General features: G+C 34.6%; 1 protein-coding gene across 1 annotated transcript in view; it reads left to right on the top strand.

The window, feature by feature from the left end:
* The window catches only part of LOC122230099 (casein kinase 2 subunit alpha' interacting protein), a 382,321-nt gene extending 369,148 nt beyond the window's left edge, over positions 1 to 13,173 (top strand). Inside the window, exon 4 of the transcript XR_006207280.1 lies at positions 12,990 to 13,173. The gene's annotated coding sequence lies outside the window, so the exon portion shown is untranslated. The remainder of the gene's footprint in view (positions 1 to 12,989) is intronic.
* The last annotated feature ends 256 nt before the right edge of the window (positions 13,174 to 13,429 follow it).

Raw genomic sequence — 13,429 nt, forward strand, 5'->3', positions numbered from 1 at the left:
AAAGTAAGCTTTGAAGATCTGATTTCTTAAAATGCCATTCCATGAATGATCTACCATAGATACTCAAAGCAAAGTACTTGAGGAATGAGTCCATCAGTGACCAGGGATGGTAAGTATTGATAGAGGTTATTTGAAGCACAAAAAAATAACTAATGTTAAGCACTTAAAAATTAGCTAGGGCACTAAAATATAAAATTTTAATATGATGGTACCCTTCCACAATTATAAAATTTCTGTGCTGATCTAACTACACCTTCGGAGTTTGTTGGTTGACACAGACATTGATCAGAAAGGTACAGATGGAAAATTTTATCTATTGTATATAGATGTAAACTTTCAAACATCCCATGATGTTTAAGACTTTTTCAACCACCACTAAAACGGCATCAGGAAACTACAGGTTAAAGCATAAGACAAATGAAACAGGTAGCATGATGGATACAGAGTGTCATGATATTCCCTGAGGGAAGAATTCAAATAACATTGAAAATAACTCAGTGTGGATGTCTACACTGAGAGGAGGCAAAGGATCCCCTACAACAACTAAGAAAAATATTATCTGCTAATGAGCCATTTCCAATTGTAACTGAGTAATGTAAGAATACTAGATAGAAAGTTTTAGAAATAGTTGTTTTCTAGTACTAACCAGCTAGATATAAAATCATTTTTTCTTTACTTCAGAAATGTGTTGTACTGTACAGAGAATTTACAGTTTTAAGAAGAATGATTGATGTGTTGAATTTGAAAAAGTTCACATAATTTAGTAATATAACCTCCTTTTCTGTTATGATTTGAAGCGTTTGCAGCTGTAATGGCCTTTGAGTCCCTGGGATAAAGGACTCAGCTAAAGCCAGGAGTTGCCTATAAAGTTCTCTTTGACAGAAACTGGGATGGAATCCAGGCTCATTTCAGCAATATTTGTGGAGAAGAGGATTGAACTCAATATATTTGACCCAAAAGTGCATTTTTGGGGCTTGCACCATATTTATTAAAGCCTTGCGGCAGAAGTAGAAGTTATTGAATGGCTGAGAGCTGGCTTATAAAGACACAGTTCTTAGCAGGCATAGTTCAATTCGACATACTTTTACTGATCACCTACCTGGAGCCATATCCTAGGCTAGGAACTCACAGCTATAAAAAAAGAAAAAAAAAAGCAAATATCATCCATAGACTCAGACAACTCAAAACCTAGTAAAGAAGGCAGATATAACTAACTATAGCTCAGTATGATAAAAGATTGTACAAGAGGAAACACAGCACAACTGACAGTCATATACTGAAAAAAAATCAGGACTACAATCATGGAAACGTAGCATTTCAGCTGGGTGCTGAGGAAATGATGCATGATCAGTGTGTGTGTGTTGGGAGATGAGAGAATGGGGGGCAGGATTACAGCTAAAAAAAATTAGTAAATTCAGAATATTGTCCAGGAATTAAAGTTAGTATTTCAGGAAGCAACATTTTGGCTGGATTATAAGATACATATATTTTTAAATGTTTTATTTTTGAGAGTGTGAGTAAGGGAGGGGCAGAGAGAGAGGACAAAGGATCCAAAACAGCCTCCCTATTGATAGCAGGCAGCCTGATGCCGGCTCAGGCTCCAAATCAGGAACCAGTGAGATCATGACCTCAGCCTTAATTGGATGATGCTCCATTGAACCATCCAGAATACATATTTAATACAAAAGTAAATACATATTTTTAAAGGAAAATATCAGGGTAAATTATTTGACACATGGTTTAACAATAGTATATTTGAAATTAAGACTTTCATGTCATTGTCAACGATTCAGCTGTAGTTGGAAAGGCAGGTTGGCCATATAAGAAGAAAGATGAGAAATTTGGAAATCAAACAGAGAATGGTTAGTTGTTGTTTCACTACTTACCAGTCCTGTGATCCTGTATATAGTTTCTTATTGCTGCTGTAACAAACTGCCACAAGCAATGGCATAAAATAGTGCAAATCAATTATCTGACAGTTCTGGAGATCAGAAGTCCAAAATGGATCAATATATTTCTTCTAGAGGTGCTGGGGGAAATTTTTTTTTTTTTTTTTTTGCCAGTTTTAGCTGAGAGAAGCCACCTATATTCTTTGGCTAGTAGCACTTTCTTCCATCTTCAAATCCAATAATACTGCATTTTCAAATCTCTCTCCTCTCTGACCACTTCTGTCATCCCATCTCTGTCTCTGTCCTTTTTGTCTGTTTCTTATAAGGACCCTTGTGATTACATTAGGTCTACTCAGATAATTCAGAATCATCTCCCCATATCAAAATCCTTAACTTAATCACGCCTGCAAAACCTTTTTGCCATGTGATGGAATATATTTATATTTACTGGGGATTAAGATGTGGACATCTTTGGGGGACTATTATTCAACCTCCCGTACTGTGGGAACATTATCTAATTCCCAGACTAACTTTTTCTCATTTGTAAAATAGGGGTAATAATAGTACTATCTTACATGGTTGCTCTGGGGCTCAAATGAGAAAAATAATATAAAACAGTCACCATAGTATTCAATAAAAATCATAATAACCATTGTCATTGCTGTTAATGGTGTTGTCATTTTGAGGGCTCTGAATGCCGGGTTGAGTTTTACCCACTTTATCTGGCAACATAAATCTGACCCTTTTAGGAACAAGGATTATGCTATCAGAATTTGATACGTCATAATGTTGACTGTCATAAAGTTTGTGTAGGGAGATTGAAGACATAGGGGGCTCTCAGGGAAGGGGGACTAGTATCAATATTCAAATGGACTATAGGACAAACTACAGATATTTGCAATGTATGTGATAGGTGTGGAATACTTAGGATTTTTGGAGGCCCTGAAAGTTAATAGGAAATGATATTATTCCGATAGAAATCTGGGGAAGAATGTGACAAAAATTCTGTAAGAAAGGATCACTGGTTAACAACAAATGTTGAAGGTGTATATTCTAAATCAATAGAAAACAAGTAAAAACAAAACAATAAAATGGTTAATTGACAGGGGTTTTTTAGGGTAATGCTCATTGTTTAGGAGCATTTGTAGATGAGTTTGGAGGGCAAACTGACAGCTACAACCTTACGGAACACTTAACAGATGTGTACCAAGAGCTTTAAAATAGTCACAGTCTGGCCAATAACTGTGGACACTCTGGTGTTGAAAACATTTTTATGCAAAAAATGTGCTTACTCTTTCTTAGTTCTTTTTTTGCTAGAGCAAGAACACAATAAACATTAAATTCCAATGTGGATTATACAACAGACCACCATGTGCAAATGTCAAAGCAGGTTCTAATAGTCAGTAAGATATTCACACATATTGGGACCATAAAGGAGGCAATTTGTTGGAGACAGAGAGAAGATAAATAAGATTTCCTAGAGAGACTCCCCTGTGTTCCTCACCTTGAACCCACGGGACAGTTGGACCGACCTTTTACTTCAACTGGAAGAGGAACACCAGTGGCACCACAGAGAGAGCTTAATATTGTATCTCTGTCATTAGTGGAATACGATGAATGACTATGGTCCAGGAGATTTAGAGGATGAGGGGTGTAGTGGCTATTTTGGTGAAATAGAGAGAGGTGCTACTGCCTTATAATAGGCCTACAGTATTAGAATTTGTTTAAATAAGAAATGCTTGAGTTTTTGCTATGATCCATAAATGGGCCAAGAGAAAGAAAGAACTATTAAGGGCCAAAATAGTGAGTAATGTCTCTTTAATGGGTAATGAGACCTCACCTTTTGGAAGCTGGAGGGGAGCTGGCCATATTCACAGGGGTTAATAAGAAATTAGAGACAACAGAGAGGCACATTATGCAAAATGCAGTAGAACTTGCTCAGTGGTGGCCTCTGGTAAATTTAGAAACATATTCACAAAAGCATAGACTTTAAACATCTGTCAGGTCTTGAGAGTACCAAGCTAGCTTATAAAAATTCCAAGCAAGTTAAAATGTCTTGATTTCCTTACCTCTTTTTTTTTCTTTTTCTACTGCAACCCCAGAAAAGAAACAAACAGAACAAAACAAAACAAACAAATAAGCAAACAATGGAAAACATTCAGTAGCTCAGAGAAGGAGGACTTTCAGAAGAAACAAAAACGCCAATCATCTTTCATTCCTGAAGTCTGGTGTTCCATCTGTTGAACAAGATCTGAAAAAGTTGAGAATATTCGTCTTTGAAAGAAGTTCAAAGTTTCTATTATTACCTGAGGCTAAATTCATTTAATTGCTGAATTGAGATTGCATTCAGTGATTTAAAGTTGTAATAAGACTTTCTCTTACTTAAAAATGATTTAAAAAACCTTAAATGTGGTTTTAGAAGGAGAGTGGGAGAAAACACAATGCAGCTGCTTTTTATTACACTCTGTGAATACTGGTTATTCAATGCACTTACTACACATACGTGTAAATTGACTCAAACCATCATTAATATTAATACAAACTGGTAAATAATCTAAATATTCAACAAGGGAGGTCAAATAAATGATGAGATAATCATATATAGAACTTTACATGGTTCTTAAAGACTATTATTTTATCATAAGATCTTGGGCAACTGTTGCACAATGTATCTGTTTATTTTAATATAAAATTAACGTAAATTATTTATCAGAGAGGACTGTAATAATATTTTCCATTGTTCTGGAGGGTGTGTCAATTTGGGCTAAATTGAAGAGAACTGATACTGCCCATTAGGCTTAAGGCTTAAATTTTTGCCTTAAATATATAATATTTTGAGGAGGGAAGGACATAGAAATATACAAATTCAAATGACAACTATCCTATTACTGCCCTATGAATTTCGTCAGGGCAATCACTGAGAATTTACTCAGAATATTACAAAGGATAATAAAATAGTAGTGATTGTGATCCTGCAATTTTTAGATACTTAGTATCTAGTTGACATAAAAAAATACAGTCTTATAATATGAAAGAGGAACAATGTCTGTGATTCACTGAATAGTCTCTTCTCTGTCAGGGAATGCTCCTCAAAGAAGTTCCTAAAAAAGAAAGATTTATTCTTTCTTTCAACACATATTTATTGAGTGTCTATTATAAACCAACAAACAGACCAATTTCTAGGAATAGGGAACCTAACATGCATGGTTTTGGTATAGTAAGAGACCTAGATGTTAATCAAATAATTACTAATGCCTGTAAAATCAACACTATGATAGTGCTATTAAAGACAGCATGAGGTTTTCAGAGATCATACATTAGATTGCTTCTCCATCTTTTGGCTAAGATCAAGTGTAAGAGATCATATATCAGAAAAGCTTCAGTTAGTGAGTGCTAATTCATCAAGTTTTTACATCAGAGAAGTGGAAAGAAGAGCATGGGGGGCTGAGAAAATTGGATGTGCAAAGGCCAGGGTAGAAGGAACTTTACAAAGTGAAAAAGGGTATGTGACTCGACATTTAACACAAGAGGAAAGGTGTTATGAGATATAACTAGAGAGATAGATAGTAAGCAGGCCACACAGGACTTCATAGGCCATTTTGGAGTTTTAAATTTTGCATTGGTAAACATTTTGGTTATTTAACATTGCTTTTAGGTTGAATATTTTGTTTAAAAAAGTAAAGGCAGTAAAGACATGAACTCCAAGTGTTGAAGATTCCTTAGAGAAGTCTGGCAATGAAAGGAAGGAACCAGGGCAGTAGCTGGAAGGTACTGTCAGTGTGATGAGAGGTATTTTCAATTGGCAGAGACATCAGGATACTCACAAGCCAAAGATGGGATTTGTGGCAAAAGATAACGAAAGAAAAGTATCTTAAAATTTTACTGTCTATTTTCACACCCACCAAAAACAAAAAGACAATTTTTTCAAGAACAAGTACAGAACAAGTGTATCCTTAATGAAACGAGCACATTGGTGTGATATTTTCATATTCATCAATGTGTTTTTATTACTGGAATTCTATTTTGCTCCCATCTTGTCTTCCCATTTCAGGATGCAGTTATGTGAGTCTAGGAACATGGGTCCAAAAAACAGAAGTTGAACAGTGGCACAACAGAGAAAAAGTTCTTGATTTTTGAGCTCAAAAAATTGTCACCTGAAACTCAGATAATAATTTGAAAATATTTGATTTGTCAGAGATTTTTTTTTAGTTACAAAATATTTTGAAGTAAGAAGGACAGAATATGTATAGATTAAATACAGATTTGGGAATAATGAATACAGATGTAGGTGCCAGTTTTCCCATGAATTTCATAAAGATCCCATGATCAGAAGAGAAAGGCTTAGAGAGGCAGGTTTTGAGAAGGAACTAGTTCCAGAGAAAGGATGTGAAGAAGGCAGATGTCTTGGGGTAAATCTGAAGGAGGAAGAAACTCATAAACAGTTTTCATTTGAGCCCTTGTGACATCAGACTGTTAGATTTTCCTCTACACCAGCAGTCTGGTGATAGGATAAATTATACATATAAAAACCTCCGGAGACATATGGGAGAGATGTTCCTACAAAGAGTCACATGCCGCCGGAGTATTGTGAGAAAGCAGTCCTATTTTCTCTTGCCTTGAGAAAGGCATAGAAGTTTGAGGATAAACTTCCAGGGATCATGAAGGGCAGAAGCTGTTTCAAAACTTGTTTGGTTGTCAGGTTCTAGAAGATATCAATGTGGTACTATCGTTAAGTCACCCCGATGACACATTCAAGACAGTGATGGGATTGTTAACCTCAACAGATACCAGAATGAACAAACTCTAAATCATGTGGTTTTACCTTTTCCAGATTCAAGCTTGATACATAAGCCAGGAGGAATTTGAATGGCACTCTGGGGAAAAGAAGGAGGGGGATCAGTGAAAAATATTGGTTGAATCCCGAAATAATGAATACATCTAAAAGTAACTAGATTAATTTTTATAACCAACTTTGGACTTGAAATATAGATTGTTATAGAAAATAAAGCTGTTTTTATTGAACATCTGAATTTTGTTACTTGCAAAAGTTGTGCTCACTTCATAAGGAATCAGCTACAATTCAAAATTATAAGTCACAAAGTGTGTCTTGTGATCTAGAATGTTAGAAATTGAAAAATGATTCATATTTGCCCAGACTTTGAGTGGAGAAAAAAAAAATTAATGAAAGTTTCTGTCAAAGATAGGACAAGAGCAAAGGGATCTAGCTAAGTTTTAAGCCAAAAATAAAGCCAGAGATATATTTGGAAAACCAAGTCATATCACTGAAAGGTGGTGAGGGAGAACTAAAAGATAAATAACATTGGCATATCATTATTAATTGTTTACAAACTAACGCACTAGCTGAGGGAAACTTCTGAAGGTAACACAAAGAAAGGGGGTGATGAATGAGGATACAATAATCAAGAAATTGGAATTTGACATACATAGTGACTGCTGAAAATTGAGTGAAGATGTGCTTTGGGATAGAGAAAAAGGCATATTTAGTGAAAGCCTACAAGCAACAATCCCATACCAAAATCAAAGTGTACCAACTCATCCCCCTGCCTTCCCCAACTGACATTACTCCCTCTTGACTATACCATTATTCAACAGATAGGTTACTCCATTCAAAACTAAAAGTCAATAAAGGAACCCACAGAAGACTTAACCATAGACTGTACACCCCCATGCTCACGTTCCCCAGTAAAAGGCCTGTGGTTTACATATCTGCTGCTAACAAATCAGTAAATTCCCCTGGAGTTACAGGGATCCCATTAACAGAAGCATCCCCTTGAACAACGGGGAAAGAATTAATCTGTTCTATAAACTCAAAGGTAAATTTTGAGCAATTGAACTATTTTCGTCTTTTGGAATATATAAATTAGGTAATTTGTTCAGTTATTCTTTATACATAATTTGATTGAATTCTGTATTTAAACCATTTTTGCATTTTTATATTCTTGGGGGAAAGCTCAAACCATTTATTTGACTGAGGAAGAGCAAATTAATAAAAAAAGTATTGCCATATGCACATTGAAATTTTCTTGAAGTATAGTTGACATACGATGTTAGTTTCAGGTGTACTACATAGTGATTGGACAATTGTGTACAATGCACTATGTTCACCATGCTAATTGTAGTATTCTCTTTTTCTTTAATACTCTGTAAGAAGAATGTATTTTTCATAATGTGAAAAATTTCATTTAAAAGACAAAGTTTAGATGAAAAGTTTTTGGTCAAAAGTATACTTTGGTCAAAAGTATACACACACACACACACACACACACACACACATATATATATATATATATATATATATATATATATATATATATATATATTGCATATATATATAGTCCCAGATCTCAGGGTCTTTAAAAGTTTCTCACTTATACAACTTAACCAGCACATATCAGCGGGTTCTTCTTATCACTGTTGCTCTCCATTATCATTGCAGTAGGGAAAGAGTAGCAGCAGGGTAAAACATGCAATGCCTGAAGAGCTTCCATCCAGAATTTTCACATAACACTTCTCTCCATACTTAACTGACCAAGGGAAATCACATTGCATGGCCTACTTTCCGGGAATGCAGGGAAAGGCATTCCTACCATGTAACTGGAAGCAAGGAAGACTGAAAATATTTCAAAAATACTAATGAAGGCCTCAAGTGGTAATGATTATTTTCACTAAAATGGTAAAAAGGGGGTTAAGGAAGAAGAAATGCATACAAAAAACCATATATAATATTATATATATACATTCATATATACACATACATATGTAGCTTCAATATATATAATGATTTATGTATAATTAAAGACAAGGAAGAGGAAAAACAAGAGTAATTCAGGGATTTTTAGTTACAGTGACTGCAAAAAAAAGTACATTAAGAGGAATATAAGACCCCTGAGAATTATGTAAAAGATGGTAATAGATAATTTGTTTTGGAGAGAGAGTGTGCAAGTGGGGGATAGGGACAGAGGGGCAAAGGGGGAGAGAGAGAGGATCTTAGCTTCATGCTAAACACTAAACTCACTAAGGGCTCCACTCCAGGCTCCATCCCATGACCCTGGGATCATGGCCTGAACAGAGCTCAAGAGTTGGACACTTAATCAACTGAGCTGTCCAGGTACTCCAGGGACAGATCATTTAATTTTAGACTTACTGAATTCAGTGTAGAAATAACATACAGTTAGAAATTCAGCTGTTTCTTAGGAAAGATTTGGAAGTGACTGATTTGGAGATGGTAGCTGAAACTGTGGACTTAGCCAAGATTCCAAAGCAAGAAAGTGAACATAAAAATGGCTGTGGGCAGATTCTTAGGAATTAGCATAATAGAAAGATGGAGGGAAAAGATGCATACATATGAGTAAGGGAAGAGAGACTAAGAGGATTGCAAGATAAATGGGATAGTCCGATGTTAGGACAGCCAACAGATATCTTTGGAATGACCTATCATGACAAATGCTGTGGATTTATTCAGCAGGAGGCAACTGAAGGAAAACATTTAGTGTTTTAGGTCAATGGGAATTTTTGAAGAAAGATTTCTAGTAGAGTGGGAAGGACCTATACCAAAAAACAAAGGGTTAACAAGTGCACTCATAGTGAAGAAGTTAATTACAATTTTTTGAAGATGAGGACTATGGAGAAAGTGAGAGGTTTTTAGATGACAGCTACCATAGATGAGTGTAGTATTACATTGGCAAGGAAAATGAACAAAAATAGAAATAGAAATTGTGATATATAGAAAAGTAGATGATAGAAACTGATGTAATAGTGAAATAAAAATGAAACACACACACATATAGTCCTTAATGGTCCTTGTCCAAGTTTTAATCAGTCCCTGATAGCTATCAAACATTTATCTAGGATATTCCCTTCACTAAATAATTGTTGGCATGAGTGCTAGTCATATGAACACATTATAATATAGCCCTTCTTTAACTATTTTGCTCTATCAGTAACTGTGAAAGGTGTGTGAACATTTCTGACTATAATTTTGAAATTATTTTTATTATTTTTTGGATTTTTCTCATGTAATTTGAGTTTATTCTATTGGGGCATAAACATATTTTTTCCTCAGCAAAATTAATTGTGGTTCTCAGCAATTTTTTAAAAGTTTATTTATTTTGAAAGAAAGAGAGACAGAGAGAGGAGCGAGCGAGCGAGAGAGAGAGAGAGAGAGAGACAGCAGGGGAGGGGCCAAGAGAGAGGAAGAGAGAGAATCCCAAGCAGGTTCTGCACTGTCAGCACTGAGGCCATCGTGGGGCTCGAACTCATGAACTGTGAGATCATGACCTGAGTTGAAATCAAGAGTTGGACGCTTAACCAACTGAGCCATCCAGGTGCCTCAGTTCTCAGCAATTTTACTATGATATGCATGAATGAAGCTTTCTTTTTGTTTATCCTGCTTGAAACTTGTCTCATTTTTTAAATCCAGGGTTTGATGTCTTTCATCAGTTTGGAAAATGCTTAGCCATTATTTGTTTGAATAATATTTGTATTCCACTGTCTCCTAGTTCCTTTTGAGATTCCATTTTTATATAGATTTCTTCTTCTCTATTCTCTATGTCTCCAGCTTTCTGTTTTGTATTTTCTCTTTTATTTTTCCTTGCTTCATTCTGGATCTTTTCTCTCTTTGCTTATGTCAGTTTATTAATTTTCTCTTCAGCTCTGTTTATTATATTTTTCAGTTCTGATTTCCATTTCTTTCATTTTGTAATTTCCAATTTGCTGCTAAAATTTCCAATCTTCTCATTTCCTTGAATATCTCAGGAGTAGCCAAAGATTGTGTCTGATAACTCTATTGTTTGTAACTATTTTACATCTAGTATTTATCTTAGCCATTTTTAATGGAGAAAGAATTTGAGATCTGAGATAATCACTTGAAGCTGAGATACATTTCCGCAAGGACCTTTCTTCCTCAGTTCATTTTTAGAATATAGGTCTTAACAGTCCCATCCCAGAGCAGGTAGTTATTACTCTCTACTTGGTGAGCTCTGAACTCACCACCCTCCCAAATACCTTTTTTTCTGAAATTCAAAGACATTTTAAGGGAAAATTAGCCACAAATGCTGGATTCACATCTCTGATTTTCTGTGTTCCTCTGAATCTTGGCCTTATTATTTTCCCTTGCCTTTTAAATTCTCCAACTACATTTTTTTCAAGTATATATATATATATATATATATATATTTATATTTATAATATGTATTTTTATTCAAGTGTATATATATGTATATATATATGTGTGTGTGTGTGTATATATATATATATATATATATATATATATGGTAATGTCAAGTTTTCTCACTCTCTTCAATAAGGTGATTGTTTCTAATTAACCTGGTCAGCCATCAAGAACCAGCAGAACTAAACCCCTATGCTGAATTTTAAAGAAACATACAGATGTGAGTATCAGCTAGATTGTGAGATATTTTTAGGACAGAAACTCTAATATATTCACCGTCATTACCAATTTGTTACATAGAAAACAATCAATAAGTATTTAAAATTGAACATTAGCTGTTCTCTTAATTTCAACTACCTTCATTTAATAAGAAATTTGAGGGTTTTTCCCTAGATACTTCTGCTTACATGATTCTTCTTTTTGACTTGCAATCATATGAGATAACTTGCATTTTTTTTTTTTGCTGCCTATTTACTCCATCTAGATTTTTCCTGCAATTATGTCATCACTTGCTAGCCAAATTTATCCTGGATTTCAGGTTCTTGTTTCCAGCTACCCCTACCCTCCTTTTGCCCATCTGCTCCGCAGCCAACTGCTTAGACTAGTCTCCTTCCTACTTGACACCTATTTTTTAAATCTGAAAACTACCCTAAAATGCACTTATAGCGAAGGTTAGAGACAAGTGTTTATTGCTATAGCATTCTTCTTAAATTCAGAGATCTTAAAAATAACTGGATTGAGAGAAATTTCTAAATAATATAAGGCATTATTCTTATATTTCAGGTTTCATGTTAATTGTTCAGACATTTGAAATCTGATTTCCTTTCTCAAGGCCATTTTTATTTTCAGTTTGCAGGGCATGTCTGAGATTCTGTGAATTTGGGACAGGTTGTAACTTGAAATGACAGGCAACACAGTATGATTTAACATTTCAGAAATAAAGATTTGTTATTACTGTTGTTTTTTTAACTTACATGCCTTGTGAAACTTGTTAATGAGAAAGTTAATTGTTTGATTGGTTAGTTCCCTGGGGTCTGTGGTCCTTTTAATGTTTGTGAACTGGTTTGTTTTAAAAAGAAAAACTAAGAAACTATTGCAAAGTTATAGGTATCCATGAAAAACTTCTTATTTCAATCTATATTGAATGCTGTGTAAGCTTTAAGTATTGCAATATGATAAAAACAAAATATTAACTAGAGAAGGCAAAGACTGACAAACATATTTTATCATCACAGGAATCACTGAAGGTTTAGAAACAATTTGTACCTTTGAATAAACAGGTATCACATAGTAGTTTATTAGTAGGATAACCTTTTGAATCATGATTTATTTTTACCTGTATCTTTCTTTAAGCCAATCTTTTCCAGAAATGTTTTTGAAATACCTTGCCATTCAACATGATTATAATAATCAAAATCATCAGTAGCAATCTATTATTACATTGTGCAGAACCCTTGACTAAATGCAGAGAAACATCTTTTTAAATGTTCTCCTGGAATAATTAGTTCACCCTACTTAGCATTTTACCTTTCATTGGCCCAAATGGAAATAAGAAGGTAGAAATGTACATAATGGGATGATTTCAAACTCTTGAAATATATTCAGCAATTATCTCTGAGTGGTAGGTTAATGTGGTATATTTTCCAAATTAGCCCCCAAGGTGGATCAAAATGAGCAATGAATTAATGCACATTTAAGCCCACCCAAATTAAATGTCCAGTACTTGTCATTGAAAAATACAGATTCTAGTTGTGTATTAAGTTAGAAACATGTGCTTCCTTATGAAATTGCAGGTAAATTCTCCATATATAAGCTCAAAATAGGAAAGAAAAAGTTAGTAAGCAGTTACTTTACTGATGTCAAGGAACAAACTCCTTACTGAACTTTGGAATTTTCCTCTTCACTTTTAGATGGAGTATCTGAAGCTGGACCAAAGGAATATTGATTAAATTTACCTGGGAGAAGCAAATCAGGTACATTTTCTTCTGCAATTCGGAAAGCAATAACATGCTTTTGGGCTACTCTAAAATTCAATTATCGATCTGCATAACTAAACTCTCTCCAAATGATTAGATCTATAGAGTGGCAAACCAAATCAAGGATAACTAAAATAAACAGAATTCTCTGTCACATAGTTATTTTATGTACATAAATTTGTTCTTTAATTGTTGCCTTTGGGAAATTCTTTTACAGATCCAGAGAGAAAACCCTACAGACTAGCCTAGCTATTTCATTTAAACAAAGTAAGAAAGACAAATTATCTTTTCTCCCACACAAGAGAGGAAAATGTTCTTTCTTTCAGGCAAGAGTGACCTATCATTTTACTGAGTTGGAGATGTCTTTGCGATCA

Source organism: Panthera leo, chromosome C2 (genome assembly GCF_018350215.1).
Source record: "Panthera leo isolate Ple1 chromosome C2, P.leo_Ple1_pat1.1, whole genome shotgun sequence".
Taxonomy (NCBI): Eukaryota; Metazoa; Chordata; class Mammalia; order Carnivora; family Felidae; genus Panthera; species Panthera leo.